Genomic DNA, 23,081 nt, shown 5'->3' on the forward strand with positions numbered 1-23,081 from the left:
TGCCTTGATCTTGCCTGAATGGCCTGACCTGACTTGATCAAGCAGGCCTTGAATTTGTAAGGCTTCTTCGTGTCTTTAGTTTTGTTGTGTCCATTGACCTGATTTGATTTTTTGAACTAAATTCTTAGTCCTTCAGAATTTTGCTGTTTGACCTGTTCTAATTTGACCTGATTTGACTTGACCAAATAAACCCAAAATATTTGAGGATTTGTCCCGTTTTTAGATTTGTCTACCGACCTAAATCCAAAGTATTTCAGGATTTTCGCTATCTCACCTGTTCTGTGGTGATCTGATCAGTCATGACTTGATTTGACTTGATTTGATCAACCAAATATTAAATACCTATTTCGGGATTTTCGCTGCCTATAATTCCGTTATGTTCACTGGCTTGATCTGATCTGCCCTAAATTGACATGACCTGACTTGATCAATAAACACATAGTAATTCAGGATTTTCAGTTTGTCACTTGATCCATCTAATCTTTCCTGATGTGACCTGATCTAAATTGACATATCTTGATCAATAATCCCTAAGTGTTTTCGGATTTTGCTGTCTGACGAATCTGACTTGACCTGACCTGACATTACCTGATTTGATCAAGTAACCTCTAGTAATTCAGGAATTTTGCTATCACTCATTTCCTTATGCCCACTAAACTGACCGGAGTTGATCAACTAAATTCTTAGTATTTCAGAATTTTCACTGCCTGATTTGATCTGACCTGATTGACCTGATCTAACCTGATCAATTGTATTGCAATTCAGTTTCGTTAACCCCACTGACTTAACCTGACTTGAACAGCTAAATTCTAAGTACTTCAGGATTTTCACCTTATCTGCCCCGGCCTGACTTGATCAAGCAGATCCTAAATTTGTCTGGATTTTTCGGTGGCTTTAGTTTCGTTATGTCCATTGTCCTGACCTAAATTTATTAGGATTTTCGGAGTCTTTATTAGTTTTGATTTATTCTCTGACCGGATCTGACTTGATCAAACAAATTCTAAGGCCGTATTTCAGGATTTTTGCCATGTCATCTGGACTAACTTGATCTGACTGACTTGACCTGACTTGATTAACCAGACCCTAAACTTTTGTGAATTTTCGGTGTCTTTAATGGATTTTGTTGTGACCTGAGTTGATCAACTAAATTCTTGCTTTTTCAGAATTTTCGTAATCTGACCTACCCTGACTTGATCAACTAAATCCTAGGTATTTCAGGCTTTTCACTGTTTGACCTGATTTGCTTTTAGTTTCGTTATGTCCACTGCCATGATCTGACTTGATCAACTAAATTTTAAGTATTTCGGGATTTTAGTTAACTCATCTTATCTGCCGTGATCTAACCAGAACTGACCTGACCTGACTTAATCAACTAAATAGTTAATATTTCAGAATTTTTGTTATCCACCTTGATTTGTTCCAGGATTTTCGCAAATCCAACTAATCTGCTTTAATTTGATCTGAATCAACATGACCTGGCTTGATCAAACAGATCTTAAATTTTTCAGAATTTTCGATGTTTCTAGTTTCGTTGGGTCCATTGGTCTGATTTGGTTAGATCAACTAAATTCTTAGTATTTCCGAATTTTCGCTGTCTCACCTGCTCTGTGTTGATTTGATCAGTTATGACTTAATCTGACCTGACTTGATCAACTAAAATCTAAAGATTTCAAGGTTTTCACTCTCTTTAGTTTTGTAATCGCTTCTAATTCAACCTGACTTGATCAATAAACACCAAGTAATTCGGTACTTTCGGTGCCCCACTTGATGTGTCCTGAACTTTTCTCATGTGATCTGATCTGAATTGACATGTCGTGATCAATAAAACCTAAGTACTTCAGGATTTTTGCTGTCTGACGAATCTGCACTGATCAGGCCTGACATTATCTGATTTGATCAAGTAACCTCTAATAATTCAGGAATGTAGCTATAATTAATTTTGTTATGCTCACTAAACTCACCGGAGTTAATCAACTAACTTCTTAGTACACATTTCAAAATTTTCACTGCCTGACTTGATCTGACCTGATCTAACCTGATCAACTGTATCACAAATATTTAGAGGTTTTCGCTGTCTTGAGTTTCGTTAGGCCCACTGTTATAACCCGACTCGAACAACTGAATTCTAAGTACTTTAGGATTTTCGCTAACTCACCTGATCTGCCCTGATATGACCTGACCTGACTTGATCAAGCAGATCTTAAATTTTTCTGGATTTTTCGGTGTCTTTAATTTCTTTATTTCCTGACCTGACTTGATCAATTAAACATCTGATATTTCAACATTGAGACTCCTTTTAGTTTCGTTATTTCTACTAACCTGACCTGATTTGATCAACTAAATCATAAGTCTGATTTGCCACAATCCAATCTGACTTCACGTGATCTAATTTGATCAAATAAACTTTAAATATTTTATGATTTTTCCAGTTTAGTTTTTATTTGTCCTCTGATCGGACCTGACTTCATCAAACAAATTCTAAGTCGGTATTTGAGGATTTTTGCCATCCTGACCTGACTTGATTAATCAGATCCTAACCTTTTCAGGATTTTTGGTGTGTTTAATGTATTTTGATCTGACCTGACTTCATCAACTAAATTCTTAATTTTTCAGAATTTCTGCTGATTTGTTCTGATTTGTCCTGACTTGTCCTAATTTGATCTGACATAATCAACTAAATTATTAGTATATCAGCAGTTCTGTTGTCTGACTTGATTTGTTCCGACCTGTCCTGATCTGACCTGACCCGATTTGATCAATTAAACCAAAAGAATTTCAGGATTTTCGCCATTCCAACTGATCTGTCTTAATCTGACCGGAATCGACCTACCTGACTTGATCAATCAGAATTTAAATTTTTCAAAATTTTCGGTGGTTTTAGTTTCGTTGTCCATTGACCTGTCTTAGTATCTCTGTATTTTCGCTGTCTGACCTGATTTGTTATGAATTGATTTTATATGTTCTGAATTGATCTGAGTTGATCAAATAAACCCGAAATATTTCAGGATTTTCCCCGTCTTTAAATTTGTCTATCGACCTAAATCCAAAGTATTTCAGGACTGACATGACCTGACATAACTCGATCTGCTCTGACTTGATAAACTACGTAAACTCTAAATATTTCAGGATTTTCTCTGTCTCTATCCGCAATGTTCACTAGGCTGAGCTTGATCAAACAAATTCTGAGTCGGTATTTCAGGATTTTCGCCATCTCATCTAAACTGACCTGATCTGACCTGAAGTGGCTTGATCAACTAAATTCTTAGTTTTTCAGAATTTTCACTGTCTGACCTGATTTGTACTGATCGATCTAATATGTTGGATTTTCACCCTCTTTACTTCAGTTATGTTCATTGATCTGACTTGATTTGATCAAATAAGCCCTAAGTGTTTCATGGTTTTCACTGTCTGACCTGATCTGTTTTGAGTTGACACGACCTGACTTAATCAACTAAACTTTAAATATTCCAATGTCAGAGGTGATCTGTCCTGATCTAACTTGACCTGGTTTGATCAACTAAGCTCCAAGAATGTCAGGACTGTCGCTGTCTTTAGTTTCGTAATGTCTGCTAACCCGATCTGACTAGATATCAATAAACAAGTAATTCAGGATTTTCATTATCCCACTTGATCTGTCCTGATCTGTCCTCAACAAGAAAATATAAACTTTTTCTAATTCTCAGAATATTTCCATTTGTGTAATTTTACACAATTTGTTATTAATACATTAATTAAAAAATCCGAAATTGCTTTCTGCGCCACCGGAATCTCCATTATTATTATACGTGAAGGTCAAGGTTTTCCGAGCGACATATCCATCACCCAGCGTCAGCCTTTCTTTCCCGAGCATGAATAAAATAACTGCAGCGTAAAATTCTTAATAATCAAAGGAAAGTCATCGCTTAAATTGCCCCACCTTTTGTATGCTTAAAATAGGGCGCGAATATTTTCCAATAACATCGCTTTTAAGTTTGCTCACGATGTATGAATATGCTTTTGTACTATTTATCGTAACTAATTCGGCTGATGGAATCGCGATCCTACACAAAATAAACGCTTCCCGGAGAAACCTTTGCCCTTCTATCGCTAACTTACAATTCAAGCCGAAACAATATTGGCGAAAATGCGTTCCGGTTAACGAGAAAGGGGCCGAAATTTACTACTTTGTCTTTTCTGACAATAAAACTGTGATATTGCTGTAATTCTATCAGGAGATTAATTACAGAAAAAGTTTCTGCGTCGGAGACAATGGATGGTTGTGGATGTGGAGCGAGTCCGGGTGATACACATTTCGTGGGAATTACACTAGTGGGGGATTGTCTGTCATTAAAAAAAATGATATGTGGGGTAATGGAGTATTTATTACGGTCATACGGGTGCTAATATTGCAATAAATCTATAACTGGAAAAACATAAATTTTTTCAAACATGTAAAAAGCAACATGTAAAAAGCAAAATTTTGTGGTGATTAGCATCGACTCGTTCGGTATTTGTGGTGCCGAAAACTACTCATTTCTTTTTAATTTGTTGAAGCAATTGAAAAAATCAGTTCACAAAAATTATCTCGATTCTTTGAAATTTTCACGAATTCTCTCAAATTCTTTTGAAATTTTTTCAGTTCATTGGATTTTTCGCGCTTGTCGTGTTTTTCCGATTCTTTGCGTTTTTTCCGGATTCTCTAGGATTTTTTCCGATTCTCACGGATTCTTTCAGATTCTATCGTATTCTCGCACATTTTTTCGGATTCTCTTCAATTTTTCCAGATTCTCTCTTATTTTCTAGAATTCTTTAGGATTCTTCCAGACACTCGCCGATGTTCCCGGAATATAGTCGAATCCTCCATATTCTCCTGTATTCTTTCAGATTTTTACATATCTCTGATGTCTTGGATTCTCCCTCTTTGCGTTTTTTAAGTGCCTTATGTTTTTTCTGTTCGGAAAGTCCCTTGAGTTCACTAGGTTTCTTGATTTTTATCGAACCCTTTCGGATTCTTCCGGGTTTTCTCCGATCCTTTCTGAATTTGAGTGGATGCTCTCGTATTCTCTGCTATTCTTCCGGGTCCTCCCCGATTCTGGGGAAATTGGTCGTATTTTTTCATATTCTCTTGTATTATTCCGTATTTTTTCGAAATTCTATCTGTTTTGTCGATTTTCTATCAGGTTTTCTCTTATTCTTTCGTGTTCTTCCAGTTTCTCTCTGATTCTCTCGGAATTTAGTAGGATTCTCTCATGTTCTCTATTATTCTTCAGGGTTCTTTTCATATTCTTTTGCATTCTCCCACATTCGAATTCGTTGCGTATTATTTCGGATTCACTCAAATTCTTTCGGTTCATTGGCTTTTTGGCGTTTGTCGCGATTTTCCGATTCTTTTCGTTTTTTCCGGATTCTGTCGGATTTTCCCTGATTTTCACGGATTCTTTCAGATTTTTCCGGATTCTCTTACATTCTCTCGGATTCTCTTGAATTTTTCCGGATTCTCCACTATATCCTGGGATTATTTCGGATTCTTCCGGACACTCTCCGATGGTATATCCTCGGGCTTTTCGGATTTTCTTGATTTTCCCCGATTCCTTCGAAATTTGGCCGGATTTTCTTATATTTTTTTGCATTTATTCTTTCAGATTCTTTCAAATCTAGCAGGATTCTTTCGTATTTTTTTTTAATTCTTTCAGTTCTTTGGAATTCTTGTGTTTTCCTTCTGTGAATCTACTGTGTTTTGGATTTCTTGGTTAGTCTCTGATTATCCCGGATTCTCTCACATTCTCTCAGATTCTTTGGAATTTTGCCGGATTCTCTCGTTTCTTCCCGGATTCTCACCGAACCTTTCAGAATTTGGACAAATTCTCTCCTGTTTTCATGTATTCTTTCGGTTCCTTTTCGATTCTGTTTCCTATTTTTTCGGAATCTTTGGGATTTCAATAGGATTCTCTCAGATTGACTCGTATTCTTCCATATTCTTCAGGATTTTCTCCCGTCGTATCGAAATTTGATGGGATTCTCTCGTATTCTCTTGTATTATTCTTTTGGATTGTTTTCTGTTTTTTAGGTTTTTTACGTTTTTTCAATTTTTGTGTTTTTGTGTTCCTTCTGGTTTTGGGGTTCCCTGGTTTCTCTCGTATCTCGCAGATTCTTTCGTATTTTTTGGCTTCTATCCGTTCCACTCGGAATTTGGTCGGATTCTCTCATGTTCTCTTCTGGATTCCTTTCGTATTCTTTTGGATTCTCTCGTATTTCGAAATTCTCTCAAATTCTTTCGGAATTTTTTTGATCCTCGCTGCATTTGATAGATTTCTCTCCTATTTTCTGGGATTGTTTCGAATTTTTTCGAATTTTCTCCGGTTCTTATGGAACTTGGCCGGATTCTTTCGTATTTCCTGGGATTCTTTCGGATTCTCTCCGATTATTTCGGAATTTGGCGTGATTTTTTCAAATTCGCTTGTTTTCTTTCCGATTATTTTCGGATCTTTTTCCCATTCTTTCGGATTCTGTCGAATTTCAGCTTTTTTTGAAATTCCTTCAGTTCTTTGGATTTGTTGCGTTGTTTTGTGATTTTACTGTGCTTTGAGTTCCGTGGTTTCTCTCTGATTTTCTCGAATTTTCCAGAATTCTGTCGAGTTTTCTCTTATTATTTTGTATTCTGTCGGATTTTTTCGGATTCTCCCGGATTCTTTCAGATTCTTCTGGATTCTCGCAGATTCTTTTGGATTTCTTCGGATTCTCTTGTTTTCTTTCAGATTCTTTTCGTGTTCTTTTGGATTCTCTCGAATTATTTTTGGATTCTTTCTCTGAATTCTTTCGGATTCTCCCGGATTCTTCGAATCTATCGAATTAAATATTTTCTGGTATTCCTTTGGTTTCTTCCGTATTCATAATTTGGTCGGATTTTCTCATATTCTTTTGTATTCTTTTAAATTATTTCGGTTTCGTTTGCTATTCTTTCGGTTCTTTGAATTTTCTGAAATTTTCGCCTTTTTCAGATTCTTTGTATTTTTTGAGTTCTTTGTGCTCATTTTATTCTTTAGGGTCCTTGGATTCTCTAAGTTCTTTGGTTTCTCTGGAATTGTGTCGCATTCTTTCGGAGTCTGTCGAATTTTCTCGGATTCTTTTGGATTCTACCGGATTTTCTTGGATTCTTTCCGGATTCTTTCCGACCCCGACTGAATTTGGTCGGATAATCTCATGTTCTGTTCCGGATTCCTTTCGTATTCTTTTGGATTCTCTCGTATTTCGAAATTCTCTCAAATAGTTTCGGAATTTTTTTAATCCTCGCTGCATTTGATAGATTTCTCTCCTATTTTCTGAGATTGTTTCGAATTTTTTCGAATTTTCTCCGATTCTTACGGAACTTGGCCGGATTCTTTCATATTTCCTGGGATTCTGTCGGATTCTTTCGGATTCTCTCCCATTATTTCGGAATTTGGTGTGACTTTTTCAAATTCTCTTGTTTTCTTTCGGATTATTTTCGGGTCTTTTTCCCATTCTTTCGGATTCTCTCGAATTTCAGCTTTTTTCGAAATTCCTTCAGTTATTTCGATTTGTTGTGTTTTTTTGTGATTTTACTGTGCTTTGAGTTCCGTGGTTTCTCTCTGATTTTCTCGAATTTTCCAGAATTCTGTCGAGTTTTCTCTTATTATTTCGTATTCTGTGGGATTTTTTCGGATTCTCCCAGATTCTTTCAGATTCTTCTGGATTCTCTAATTCTTTTGGAATTCGGCGGATTCTCTTGTTTTCTTTCAGATTGTTTTCGTATTCTTTTGGATTCTCTCGAATTATTTTTGGATTCTTTCACTGAATTTTTTCGGATTCTCCCGGATTCTTCGAATCTATCGAATTAAATATTTTCTGGTATTCCTTTGGTTTCTTCCGTATTCATAATTTGGTCCGATTTTCTCATATTCTTTTGTATTCTTTTAAATTATTTCCGTTTCGTTTGCTATTCTTTCGGTTCTTTGAAATTCTGAGATTTTCGCCTTTTTCAGATTCTTTGTATTTTTTCAGTTCTTTGTGCTCATTTTATTCTTTAGGGTCCTTGGATTCTCTAAGTTCTTTGGTTTCTCTGGAATTGTGTCGGATTCTTTCGGAGTCTGTAGAATTTTCTCGGATTCTTTTGAATTCTGCCGGATTTTCTTGGATTCTTTCCGGATTCTTTCCGACCCCGACTGAATTTGGTCGGATTCTCTCGTGTTCTGTTCCGGATTCCTTTCGTATTCTTTTGGATTCTCTCGTATTTCGAAATTGTCTCAAATTCTTTCGGAATTTTTTTGATCCTCGCTGCATTTGATAGATTTCTCTCCTATTTTCTGGGGTTGTTTCTAATGTTTTCGAATTTTCTTCGATTCTTACGGAACTTGGCCGGATTCTTTCGTATTTCCTGGGATTCTTTCGGATTCTTTCGGATTCTTCCGGATTCTTTCCGATTCTCTTGGAATTTAGTGTAATTTTTTCAAATTCTCTTGTTTTCTTTCGGATTACTTTCGGATATTTTTCCCATTCTTTCGGATTCTCTCGAATTTCAGCTTTTTTCGAAATTTCTTCAGTTCTTTGGATTTGTTGTGTTTTTTTTGTGATTTTAGTGTGCTTTGAGTTCCGTGGTTTTTCTCTGATTTTCTCGAATTTTCCAGAATTCTGTCCAGTTTTCTCTTATTATTTCGTATTCTGTTGGATTTTTTCGGATTCTCCCAGATTCTTTCAGAATCTTCTGGATTCTCTCAGATTCTTTTGGATGTCTCCGAATTCTCTTGTTTTCTTTCAGATTCTTTTCGTATTCTTTTGGATTCTCTCGAATTATTTTTGGATTCTTTCTCTGAATTCTTTCGGATTCTCTCGGATTCTTCGAATCCATCGAATTAAATATTTTCTGGTATTCCTTTACCTTCCTCCGTACTCATAATTTCGTCGGATTTTTTCATATTCTTTGTATTCTTTTAAATTATTTCGGTTTCGTTTGGTATTCTTTCGGTTCTTCGAATTTTCTGTGATTTTCGCCTTTTTCAGATTCTTTGTATTTTTTGAGTTGTTTGTGTTCATTTTATTCTTTAGGGTCCTTGGGTTCTCTAAGTTCTTTGGTTTCTCTGGAATTATGTCGGATTCTTTCGTATTCTCTCGAATTTTCTCGGATTCTTTTGGATTCTGCCGGATTTTCTTGGATTCCTTCCAGATTCTCTCCGACCCCGACTGAATTTGGTCGGATTCTCTCAAGTTCTGTTCCGGATTTCTTTCGTATTCTTTTGGATTCTCTTGTATTTCGAAATTCTCTCAAATTCTTACGGAATTTTTTTGATCCTCGCTGCATTTGATAGATTTCTCTGCTATTTTCTGGGATTGTTTCGAATTTTTTCGAATTTTCTCCGATTTTTACGGAACTTGGCCGGATTCTCTCGTATTTCCTGAGATTCTTTCAGATTCTTCCGGATTCTTTCCGATTCACTTGGAATTTGGTGTGATTTTTTCAAATTCTCTTGTTTTCTTTCGGATTATTTTCGGATCTTTTTCCCATTCTTTCGGATTCTTTCGAATTTAAGCTTTTTTCGAAATTCTTTCAGTTCTTTGGATTTGTTGTGGTTTTTTGTAATTTTACTGTGCTTTGAGTTCCGTGGTTTCTCTCTGATTTTCTCGAATTTTCCAGAATTCTGTCGAGTTTTCTCTTACTATTTCGTATTCTGTCGGATTTTTTCGGTTTCTCCCGGATTCTTTCAGATTTTTCTGGATTCTCTCACATTCTTCAGGATTTTCTCCGGTCGTATCGTAATTTGATGGGATTCCCTCGTACAATTCTTTTGAATTGTTTTCTGGTTTTTAGGTTTCTTACGTTTTTTCAACTTTTGTGTTCTCTGGTTTCTCTCGCATCTCTCAGATTCTTTCGTGTTCTTTTGGCTTCTATCCGTTCCTCCCGGAATTTGGTCGGGTTCTCTCATGTTCTCTTGTATTCTGCCGGATTCTTTTGGTATTCTTTTGGATTCTCTGGTATTTGGAAATTCTCTCAAATTCTTTCGGAATTTCTTTGATCCTCGCTGCATTTGATAGATTTCTCTCCTATTTTCTGGGGTTGTTTCGAATTTTTTCGAATTTTCTCCGATTCTTACGGAACTTGGCCGGATTCTTTGGTATTTCCTGGGATTCTTTCGGATTCTTCCGGGTTCTCTCCGATTCTCTCGGAATTTGGTGTGATTTTTTTCAAATTCTCTAGTTTTCTTTCTGATTTTTCCCATTCTTTCGGATTCTCTCGAATTGCAGTTTGTTTCGGATTCTCTCAGACTTACTGGGATTATTTCGTATTTTTTCGAAATTCCTTCGGTTCTTTGGATTTGCTGTGTTTTTTTGTGATTTTACTGTACTTTGAGTTCCTTGGTTTCTCTCTGATTTTCTCGAATTTTCCAGAATTCTGTCGGATTTTCTCTTATTCTTTCGTTTTCTGACGGATTTTTTCGGATTCTCCTGGATTCTTTCAAATTCTTCTGGATTCTTTCACATTCTCTCAGATTCTTTTGGATTCTCTGCGGTCCTTTGACCGGTTTCACTCGTATGCTCTCGTATTCTTTCGTATTCTTCCAGTTTCTCTCCTATTCTCTCATGTTATCTTGTATTCTTCCGGATTCTTTTCGTATTCTTTTGGATTCTCTCGTATTCTTTCCAATTCGTTGCGTATTAGTTCGGATTCTCTCGAATTCTTTCGAAATTCTTTCAGGCTTCTCACTGTTCTCTCAAAATCTCTCGAATTCTTTAGGATCCTCTTTGATCCTCGCTGCAATTGACAGAATTCTTTCTTATTTTCTGCGGTCGTTTCAAATTCTTTCGAATTTTCTCCGATCCTCACGGAACTTGCCCGGATTCTCTCGTATTTCCTGGGATTCTTTCGGATTCTTCGAGATTCTCTCCGATTCTTTTCGGATCTTTTTCCTATTCTTTTGGATTCTCTCGGATTTCACTTTTTTTCGGATTCTCTCAGATTTACTGGGATTCTTTTGTATTTTTTCGAAATTTTTTCAGTTTTTTGGATTTGTTGTGTTTTTCTTTGTGATTATACTGTATTTTGAGTTCTGTCGGATTTTCTCTTACTCTTTCGTTTTTTGACGGATTCTCTTGCATTCTTTCAGATTCTTCTGGATTCTCCCACATTCTCTCGGTTTCTTTCGGATTCCCTGCGATCGTGTCTGAATTTGACCGGTTTCTCTGATATCCTTCCGGATTCTTTCGTATTCTTCCGGCTTCTCTCCGATTCTCTCGGAATTTGGTCGGATTTACTCATGTTTTCTTGTATTCTTCCGGGTTCTCTTCATATTCTTTAGGATTCTGTCAAATTCTTTCGGATTCTTCTGGATTCTCTACAATTCTCTTGGAATTTGGTGGGATTTCCTAAAATTTTTTCCGTTCTTTTTTCTATTCTTTTAGAGTCTACCGGATTTCAGTTTTTTCGGATTCTTATAGATTTACTTGGATTCTTTCATATTTTTTCGAAATTATTTCGTATTCTGTCGGATTTTTTTGAATTCGCCCGGATTCTTTCAGATTCTTCTCGATTCTCTCAGATTCTTTTGGATTTCTCTGAATTCTCTTCTATTCGAATCCCTCGAATTAAGTATTTTTGGATCCTCTACTATTCCTCCGGTTTATTCCCTATTCATAATTTCGTCGGATTTTCTCATATTCTCCTGTATTATTTTAAATTATTTCGGTTTCGTTTGGTATTCTTCGCTTGAGTTTTTTGTGGTCACTCTATTCTTTAGGATTCTCGGGTTTCCTAAGTTCCTTGGTTTCTCACGAATTGTGCCAGACTCTTTCGGATTCTGTCTAATTTTCTTGGATTCTTTCAGAATTCTCTCCCATTCTCTCAGATTTTGATGGGATTCTCTTGGATTCTTTGTTTTATACATTCTTCCGATTTATATGAGCTTTTTCAATTTCCTGTGTTTGTTCTGCTCTTTGGGTTTCTTGAGTTCGTTAGGTTTCTCGATTGTTGTTTCTTCTGGATTTTCGTCGATTCCTTCGGTATTTGGTCGGATTTTCTCATATTCTTTTGTATTTATTCTTTCGGATTCTGTTCGCTTTCTTTCAGATTCTCTCGGATCTCGCTTTGTTGTTTTTTGTGTTTCTTTTGATTTTCTGGGATTCTCCCGGATTCTCTCACATTCTCTTCTGTCTCTCGGTTTCTTCCGGATCCATAATTTCGTTGGATTTTCTCATATTCTCATGTATTCTTTTAGATTATTTTCGCCTTGTTCCGATTCTTTGCGTTTTTTGAGTTTCTTGTCCTCATTCTCTTTTTTAGGTTCTTTGGGTTCCTTAAGTTCCTTGGTTTCTCTCGGATTGTATTTTACTCTTCTTTCGAATTCTCTTAAATTTACTAGTTATTCTGGCATCTCTCTTTTTTCTCGGATTCTTCCAGATTCTCTCATGTTCTATTATATTTTCGGATTATTTGCTTATTATTTCGTATTTTGTCGAATTCTCTCGAATTATTTCGGTTTTCTGTTTTTTTTTCAGCTTCGTCCGGATTCCCCCGGATTTACTAAAATTATTTTAGATTCTTTAATATAATAATAAATAATTACATGTCAAAATATATAATTTTATAATACGATAGAAAAATCAAAAAACAAAGCAAAATTTACTCAGCACAATTCTGAGATGACGTCAGCCAGCTTTTGAACGGAAAGAACGCTTGAATTTAAATTTGCGCTTTTGCGAAACTTGACAATTTCTTACTTACTACACCAAACTATAAAACCGACTTTAAATAGAGCAATATTTGGCAAATTTGGCAAACGATTTGCAAATACCGCAAATTTGACAACCGGGGTGAATATCCACTAAATGTGGGAATGTAAATGCGGCGTAAAGAGCTCCCTAACAGCCCCTCGGCTGTTCTATTAATCCGGTTTAGTGGCACATTTCGTTAAACGTCCGTCCTACAAACATCTTTCTAAACCGAACCTTCAGAATTCCACATCCTGAAAAATTCGCTTATATTATTCAAACAATTCCGGTTTTTTCAATTTGCTTTCAGCGAAGAAGCGAAGCTCATTTGCAGTTAACCAAATCGCGAACTCCATCACCAATAACATTTACAGCAGTTTCAGCGTGAGCTTTTCAAACCGCAAAAAGGCGATCTCTGAAAAATCAGCGCCAATTTTTGAATTTTGTTAATAAAAGGGTGTAATGTTTGATATTATGGTTTTTATTGAGCTTGCCGCTGGCGCAGAAGTTTAACTATTATTTAGCAACTTTTCACATTTAATTCACATCTGGCACTATTTCTTTGCAAAATAAACTTAATCGACAAGCTTGCGTATTAGCCTCAGTCAGACTTTAAATGCTGATACTGAAATCAGTTAGATGCGCGCTGCCAGCAAAGCATAAGCTCAGGCTAGGACTTCTAGGTTCAATAATTTCCCGCGTTCGCGCGAACTTGAAATAAAAGCGAGAAAGAGTACATGTTTTAAGATTAATGAACTGATAATAATTGTACCCGGTTCCGTCAAAGTAAAATAAGTGTGTGTGAACGAACCCTCGTCTGGCGTATTTTTTAAGAATGTAGTTGGCGTGTAAGTATTTTTTTTAACACGAATAATGACTTAATAAACTTGCATGAAACGGATAAATAAAAAAGTAAAACACAAAAATCATCACTCAAAATTTTTTTTTTTTTTTTTGATTAACGAATGTTAATATTTTTTATATTCCAACACGTTTAATCTCGCTCCTTAGTGCTTACTTTATCCTTTAATGAAATTTCCTGCTAAACGCTTGAGCTTAGAAAATACGAATAAATTACCCAGAATATTTTACATTTAAATGAGAAAAAAAACACAAATTTCAACGCTTTGTGAAAATTCACACAAGCAAACACTGTCAAATTAACAACACAAACAATGAAAATTTAATTGTTTGGAGCATCTGGCTTCTGTTTTCATTAAAAATAACTTCATCATGTGTGCACTATATGCAAATATTAACAATGAAGGTATTTCGGGCCCTGTCAGTGAAAAGGCGGCATGAAAAATGAAAACTGGTTTTTCACTGCTCGAATTCGTAGACGCCCATCGATAAAGCACGAAGTGTAAAATTTCCTACAAATATGTATAAAGTCGTTGCGATTTGTCATTTTGTGTAAAATGGGAAATTTCACACTTGGGAAGGCTGTAATTATAGCCAAGGAAAAATTTAGCCCTTGGACAAAAATTTTCTGAAATGTTGTTAAACATTTTATTGTTACAAATAAATCATAGAGTTATAAACCGACGCATAAATAATTATAAAACAAAGCGAGATAAATTTATATCCATGAAGCCATGACCTGAACTTAGGGTTAGTAAATTTTGATAAAACTGCAAAAATAAAGAGCGAAGGCCAAGAGCACAATAAAAAAAAATGTATACATAAATATTACAAAACTTAAGCAGAAACGGTGCTTGAATATTCCCCTAGAAAACAAAAAAGAAACCAAACCCCAATCCGACCTTTTAGTTAACAAAGTCTTTGGAAAAAAATGTCACCAGTACGCTGTAAAATCTAGTCTTCAAAGCTTTCCTAATTTTAATAAAATTACATTTTTTCATAAAGATGATAGTTTGGTTTTATGAAAATAAAATTATGATTGTCGATTGCACAAAATGACGTCAAATTTATTTTGTTGTTTGCGCATATCGTTGGGAAAATTGTCCGCTGAACTGAAAAATATTATTATATTTTAGTATTCAAATTTTGATTGCAAAAATTGATAGCTTTACAAATCTGTTGTTTTCAATTTTTTTTGTTTTATCGAAACTTCATTGCATCTGTAATCTCCGAAACTACCAGACCGATTATTGACAGATTTTATGAATGCTAGGAATATGGCGTAGAAAAATTTGAGTAGACATCCCCTCTGATAATTTTATGACGTAACCTCAAAATTGTGCTTGGTACACGTCATTTAAATTTTATAAAATAACATACTCTTGTACTTGAGGTTGATATTAATATAGGAGAAACTATGAGGGGCCACGAAAAATCTGAAAAGAAAGGAATTCGCGAAATTGGAAATCCGAAAGAATTCGAAAAAATACGAAAGGAACATGAGGGAATATGAGAGAATCTGAATATATTGTGAGAAGAGCGGAGATCAGAAGAATCCGAAAAAATCCATAAGAATCCAAGAAAATATGAGACTAGCCTGGAAAACCTGAAAGAATCCGAGAAATCCGAGAAAATCCGATAGAATCCGGAAGACTACGAGAAAATAATCCGGCCAAATTATAATTATGTGATAGAATTCGACCAAATTCTGAGATAATCTCAGAGGAATCGGAAAAATTCGGAAAAAATACGAGAGAATACAAATTTCGTGAAGATCGGAGAAATTCCGGAAGAATCCGAAAGACAACCTGGGAATGCGAAAGAATCCGAGAGAATAAGAGAGAATCCAGAAGAATCTGAGGAATGAAAGGAATTCGAAGCACGCTAAAAATCGGAACAAAGCGAAAAACGCAAAAAATTCAAAGAAACGAAAAAAGTTCCAAAGAATCCGAAAGAATAATCTGGAGAATTCCATAGATTCTAAAACGATCAGCGAGAATCGTGAGAATATAACAGAATCCGAGAGAATCTTGAAGAATTCGAAAGAATCCGAGTGAATTCGAAAATAATTTGAGAAAATCTGGAAGAATACGCAAACGATCCAAAAGAATACAAGAAAGATCGCATAGAATACGAGAGAATATGAGGGAATCCGACAAAATTCCAACAAAATAAGAGAAAATTTGGAAGAATCCGAGGAAATATGAAAGAATCTAACCAAATTCCGAGAGAATACGACAGATTCCGAGAGAATCTTGACAATTTGAAAGAATCCGAGAGAATCCAAGAGATTTCGAAAAAAATTTAAGAGAATCTGGGAGAATCATAAACAGTACGTAAAGAGAATTCGAAAGAATATGAAAAGAAACCGAAAAAATCTGACAAACTTCTTATGAATCCGAAAGAATCCAGAGAATCCGAAAAACCCAAAGAATTTCAGTGAATCTGGAACAATACGCAAAAGATCAGAAAGCATAGCACAGAATCTGAAGAAGTTCGAAACTCGAGAAAATCTGAAAGAATATGAAAAGAGTCTGGAAGGATATGAGAGAATCCGACGAAATTGCGAAAAGAACTAGGAGAATTCTAGAGGATCCAAAAGAATCTGGAAGAATATGACAGAATCCGACAGATTTCAAAAGAATCCGGAAAAATCTGAAAGAATCGGAGGAATCCAACAGAATTCGAAAATAAGTCCATAGAATGCGATACAATCCTAGGAAACCCAAGGAACCCCAAAAACAAAAGGAACTCAAGGAATTCAAAAAACACTAAAAATCGAAAAAGCAGGGGAAAGAATTTATAAAGAATCTGAAAGAATTCAAGAGAATCCGATCAAATACGAGATAATCAGAGAGAATATGAAAGAATCTAGAAGAATCCGAGAAATCCGAGAAAATCCGATAGAATCCGGAAGACTACGAGAGAATAATCCGGCCAAATTATAATTATGTGATTGAATTCGACCAAATTCTGAGATCATCTGAGAGAAATCGGAAGAATTCGGAAAAAATACGAGAGAATACTGGAGAATTCAACCAAATTTCGTGAAGATCGGAGAAATTCCGGAAGAATCCGAAAGACAACCTGAGAATGCGAAAGAATCCGAGAGAATAAAAGAGAATTCAGAAGAATCTGAGGAATGAAAGGAATTCGGAGCACGCTAAAAATCGGAACAAAGCGAAAAACGCAAAGAATTCAAAGAAACGAAAAAAAAATCCAAAGAGTCCGAAAGAATAACCTGGAGAATTCCATAGAATCTATAACGATCCGCAAAAATCAAGAAATTTCGAAAATAGTTAGAGAGAATCTGACAAATTCTGAAACAATACGCAAATGATTCGAAAGAATACTAGAGACTCTGAGAGGATACTAAAAGAATCCCATAGAATATGAGAAAATGTTAAAGAATCCGATCAAATTCCAAGAAGATATGAGAATAGGAGGGAATATGAGAGGACCTAAACAAATTCCAAGAGAATCGTGAGAATACGACAGAATCCGAAAGAATACAAGAAAGAGCGCATAGAATATGAGAAAATTCGACAAAATTCCAACAAGATAAGAGAAAATTTTGAAGAATCCGGGGAATATGAAAGAATCTAACCAAATTCCGAGAGAATACGACAGAATCCGAGAGAATCTTGAGAATTTGAAAGAATCCGAAAGAATCCAAGAGATTTCGAAAATAATTTGAGAGAATCTGGGAGAATCAGAAACAGTACGTAAAGAGAATTCGAAAGAATATGAAATGAAACCGAAAGAGTACGAAGGAATATGAGAGAATGCGATCAAATTCTGAAAAGAATGGAGAGAATTTGGAAGAATCCGAATCAATCCGAGCGAATACGGGAAAATCCAACCAACTTCGAGGAACCACTAGAATCCGAGAGAAATCGGAAAAATTTGAAATCTGACAAACTCTTTGTGAATCCGAAAGAATCCCATAGAATCCGAAAAAACCCAAAGAATTTCAGTGAATCTGAATATGAAAAGAGTGCGGAAGGATATGAGAAAATCCGACGGAATGCGAGAAGGACTGGGAAAATTCTAGAAGATCCAAAAGAATCTCTCTGGAAGAATATGAGAGAATCCGACGGATCTCAGAAGGATCCGAGAAAATGTTAAAGAATCCGGAAGAATCTGAAAGAATCGGAAGAATCAAGCAGAATTCGAAAATGGGTCCATAGAATCCGATATAATCTATTAAACCCAAGGAACCCAAAAAACAAAAGAAACTCAAGGAATTCAAACAGCACTAAAAATCGAAAGAACAAGGGACAGAATTTATAAAGAATCTGAAAGAATTCGGGAGAATCCGATCAAATACGAGACAATCAGAGAGAATATGAAAGAATCTAGAAGAATTCGAGACAATCTGACTAAAACCGAAAAAATCCTAGACAACCCGAAAGACACCAAGGAAACTAGGAGACCCAAGAAACCCAAAGAACAGAAAAAACTCAAAAAAACGAGAAATTTCAAAAAGAGTTCGGGAGAATCTGATAGAATCTGAAACAATACGCCAAAGATCCGAAAGAATAAAAGACAATCCGAGAGAATACGAAAAGGACCCATAGAATACGACAGAATATGAGAGAATCCGACCAAATCCCTAGAAGAAAGGAGAAAATCGGAAGAATTCCTAAGAATACGACAGAATCCGAGAGAATCTTGAAGAATTTGATAATAATTTGAGAAAATCTAGGAGAATCGGAAACAATATGCAAAGGGCCCGAAAGAATACAAGAGAATTGAAAAGAATATTAAAAGAATCGGAAAGAATAGATGAGAATATCAGAGGATATGACCAAATTCCGAGAAGAACAGAGAAAATTAAGGAAATTTCGAAAATAGTTCGACATAATCTGAAACAATACGCAAACGATCCGAAAGAATACGAGAGAATCCGAGAGAATACAAGAAAGATCGCATAGAATATGAGAGAATATGAGAAAATCCGACAAAATTCCAACAAGATAAGAGAAAATTTGGAAGAATCCGAGGAAATATGAAAGAATCTAAGCAAATTCCGAGAGAATACGATAGAATCCGAAAGAATCTTGACAATTTGAAAGAATCCGAAAGAATGCGAGAGAATCCAAGAGATTTCGAAAAAAATTTAATAATAATAATAATAACCTGACATACTTCTTATGAATCCTAAAGAATCCCATAGAATCCGAAAAAACCCAAAGAATTTCAGTGAATCTGGAACAATACGCAAAACATCAGAAAGCATAGCACAGAATCTGAAAAAGTTCGAAACTCGAGAAAATCTGAAGGAATATGAAAAGAGCCTGGAAGGATATGAAAGAATCCGACGAAATTGCGAGAAGAACTGGGAAAATTCTAGAGGATCCAAAAGAATCTGGAAGAATATGAGGTAATCCGATAGATTTCAAAAGAATCCGACAGATTTCAAAAGAATTCAAGAAAATGTTAGAGAATCCGGAAGAATCCGGAAGAATCTGAAAGAATCTGAGAAATCCAACAGAATTCGACAATAAGTCCATAGAATTCCGATACAATCCTAGGAAACCCAAGGAACCCAAAAGACAAAAGGAACTCAAGGAACTCAAAAAACACTAAAAATCGAAAAAACAAGGGAAAGAATTTATAAAGAATCTGAAAGAATTCAAGAGAATCCGATCAAATACGAGATAATCAGAGAGAATATGAAAGAATCTAGAAGAATCCGAGAAATCCGAGAAAATCCGATAGAATCCGGAAAACTACGAGAGAATAATAATATAATTCCATAGAATCTATAACGATCCGCGAGAATCAAGAAATTTCGAAAATTGTTACAGAGAATCTGACAAATTCTGAAACAATACGCAAATGATTCGAAAGAATACTAGAGACTCTGAGAGAATACGAAAAGAATCCCATAGAATATGAGAAAATGTTAAAGAATCCGATCAGATTCCAAGAAGATAGGAGAATAGGAGGGAATATTCTAAGAGAATCGTGAGAATACGACAGAATCCGTGAGAATCTTGAAAAATTCGAAAATAATTTGAGAAAATCTGGGAGAATCAGAAACAATATGCAAAGGGCCCGAAAGATTACAAGATTCAAAAGAATATGAAAAGAATCGGAAAGAGTAGATGAGAATCTGAGAGAATCTGAAACAATACACAAACGATTTGAAAGAATATGAGAGAATTCGACGAAATTCCAAGAAGATAAGAGAAAATTCGGAAAAATCCGAGGAAATATGAAAGAAACTAAACAAATTCCGAGAGAATACGATACAATCCGAGAGAATCTTGAAGAATTTGAAAGGATCCGAGAGAATCCAAGAGATTTCGAAAATAATTTGAGAGAATCTGGGAGAATCATAAACAGTACGTAAAGGGAATTCGAAAGAATATGAAAAGAAACCGACAGAGTACGAAGGAATATGAGAGAATGCGATCAAATTCTGAAAACACGGGGAAATCCAACCAACTTCGAGGGAACCATGAGAATCCGAGAGAAAAAATATTTGAAATCACTCGAAAGAATCTGACAAACTCCTTATGAATCTGAAAGAATCCCATAGAGTCCGAAAAAACCCAAAGAATTTCAGTGAATCTGAAACAATACGCAAAACATCAGAAAGCACAGCAGAGAATCTGAAAAAGTCCGACGAAATTGCGAGAAGAACTAGGAAAATTCTAGAGGATCCAAAAGAATCTGGAAGAATATGAGAGAATCCGATAGATTTCAGAAGAAACCGACAGATTTCAAAAGAATCCGAGAAAATGTTAAAGAATCCGGAAGAATCTGAAAGATCGGAGGAATCCAACAGAAGAATCCTAGGAAACCCAAGGAACCAAAAAAACAAAAGCAAGTCAAGGAATTCAAAAAACACTAAAAGTCGAAAGAACAAGGGAGAGAATTTATAAAGAATCTGAAAAAATTCGAGAGAATCAGAGAGAATGTGAAAGAATCTAGAAGAATTCGAGACAATCTGACTGAAACCGAAAAAATCAGACAGAATTCAATAGATTCCGAAAAAATCCGAGACAATCCCAAAGAAACCAAGGCACCTAGGAGACCCAAGAAACCCAAAGAACAGAAAGAACTCAAAAAAACGAGAAATTTCAAAAAGAGTTCGGGAGAATTTGATAGAATCTGAAACAATACGCTAAAGATCCGAAAGAACAAAAGAAAATCCGACCAAATCCCAAGAAGAAAGGAGAAAATAGGAAGAATCCGTGTGAATACGACAGAATTCGAAATAGTCTTTGAAAATTTGAGAAAATTCGAACGAATCAGAAAATAACTCAAAAGAATCTGAAAGATTCCGAGTGAATCCGAGAGATTTCGAAAATAATTGCAGAGAATCTGATAGAATCAGGAACAGTATGCAAAGAATACGAAAGAATAAGAGAATATAAAAAAATATGAAAAATATCCGAAAGAGTACAAGGGAATATAAAAAAATATGAAAAATATCCGAAAGAGTATGCGACCAAATTCCAAGGGAATTATGAGTATATAGGAAAATCCGAGAGAATCCGGAAAAATGTGAAAATATTCGAAAGAATCCGAAAACAATTCGAGAGAATCCGACAAACTCGAGAAAATCCGAACGAATATCAAAAGAATCCGGAAGAATACGGGAGAATATGAAAGAATATGACCAAATTTCGAGATAAACGGAGAGAATTGACGAGAATCCAAAAGAATCTGGGGGAATACGAAAAAATTCTACAGAATTTGAAAGCATCCAAAAGACCCCTAGAAAATGTTATGCAATTTGAAAGAATCGGAGGAATCCAACAGAATTCGAAAAGAATTCCATAAAATTCGAGACAATGCGGAAGGAACCAAGGGACCGAGGAAACCCAAGGAACCCAAAGAACAAAAGGAACTCAAGGAATTCAAAAAACGCTTGGAAACCCAAAAAGTCCAAAGAACAGAAGGAATATAGGGAACTTTAAAACCTTAAAGAATTGGAAGAATGAGAAAAACACAGAAAATTCAAAGAATCGAAAGAAACTCAATAAAATCTGAGAGAATTCGGGAGAATCCGAAAAAATACGAGGAGAACTCAAGGGAATACGAGAAAATATGAGAGAATCTGACTATATTCCGAGAAGGTCGGAAAAAATTCGGAAGGATCCGAAAGAAATCATGAAAAGAAGAGTGAATCCGAAAGAAACCCCGAAAAATTCAAAAGAATTCGGGAGAATGTGAGGGGACCCGGAAGAATCTGAAAGAATCCAAAGATTTCGAGGAAATCCGACAGAATCTAAAAGAATGCGTAGCAATCCGAAAGAAACCAAGGAAACGTGGAAATCAAAGGAATCCAAAGAACAGAAATGACATAAGGAACACAAAACAGCAAAGAACCGGAGGAATAAATAAAGAAAATATTCCACCGTCAGTTATCGACCCAAAGATAAGATCACAATAAAAAATGGAGATATACTCACTGCAACGAAACCCAATCCAGTGGCGTCCCACACAGGAAATAAAACTGCCCATCCTGTGAGTAAATCAACTGAAGACGAAAAGAAGAAAGCCACGAATACGGAGAATACATCACCCACAATTAAATCATCAGCACCAGATGACACAACAAGCGTAAAGTGGGAAACCGTATCACGTAAAAAGATAACCAAAAAGAAAGTAGTGTCTGTAGTAATAGGGAATAAAGAAGATGTCACAAAATCTTCTATTAAGGCTGCCCCCAAAAAAGGATTTATTTTTGTATCACGCCTGGCGCCAAATACAAAACCGACTGAAGTTTGCGAACTACTGAAAGGTGAATTCCCGGAAGTCCAATGTGAACAAGTGGAAACCAAATATCCTATGTTCTACTCTGCTTTCAAAGTAACAATTGACCTACACCGTTTCCAAGATGCAATGAATCCACAAATATGGCCCAATGGCAGCTATGTTACGCGATATTTTCACCGAAGAAGCCGACAGAAAAAATCCACTTAACTGCCCATAACGCCTATGAGGACAACCCAGGTAAAAGGCTGATGAGCGAAACAGACAACAGCCATACAAGTAGGAAAACCGCACTAGGAGTCAACTGGCTAAACCTTTTTTATCTAAATATACAGTCACTGCGGCGTAAAGTTAATGACTTAGAACTACATTTATCAGACAACCCACCTCATATTGTTTGTTTCAGTGAACACTGGTTAACGGCAGCCGAGGTGGAGATCTTAACACTACTTGACTATAAGGTGGCCAGTAGCTTTTGTCGCAAAAAAGGGTATGGTGGTGCTGCTATATTAATAAGACCAAATGTAAGGTATTCGGAATTAAATTTAGCATCCATATCTAAGCAAACGGTTGCTGAGGTTGCCGGCATCTTTCTAACGGAGTACAGGGTAAATATCATCACCATTTATAGACCTCCAGATGGCGATTTCGAAGAATTTCTGTACTTACTAAACCTACTCTTACTAAAACTAGACGATACGTGCTCCTTTTTAATTGGGGACTTTAATATACTTTTTAATAATCCTGACCATAAAGTCAAATCCTTTTTGGATCTTATAAATAGCTTTCAC

At 35.7% G+C, this 23,081-nt stretch overlaps 1 protein-coding gene across 2 annotated transcripts in view; it reads left to right on the forward strand.

Moving 5' to 3' along the window:
- The first annotated feature begins 13,343 nt into the window (after positions 1 to 13,343).
- LOC135125237 (tachykinin-like peptides receptor 99D) overlaps positions 13,344 to 23,081 on the forward strand; it is a 273,845-nt gene continuing 264,107 nt past the window's right edge. For both annotated transcript variants that reach the window (XM_064050670.1, XM_064050671.1), the window contains exon 1: positions 13,344 to 13,541. The gene's annotated coding sequence lies outside the window, so the exon portion shown is untranslated. The remainder of the gene's footprint in view (positions 13,542 to 23,081) is intronic.

The sequence above is a fragment of the Zophobas morio genome, unplaced genomic scaffold, assembly GCF_036711695.1.
Source record: "Zophobas morio isolate AGI-343-1 ecotype UQ-CSIRO unplaced genomic scaffold, CSIRO_AGI_Zmor_V1 ptg000008l, whole genome shotgun sequence".
NCBI classification, from domain to species: domain Eukaryota; kingdom Metazoa; phylum Arthropoda; class Insecta; order Coleoptera; family Tenebrionidae; genus Zophobas; species Zophobas morio.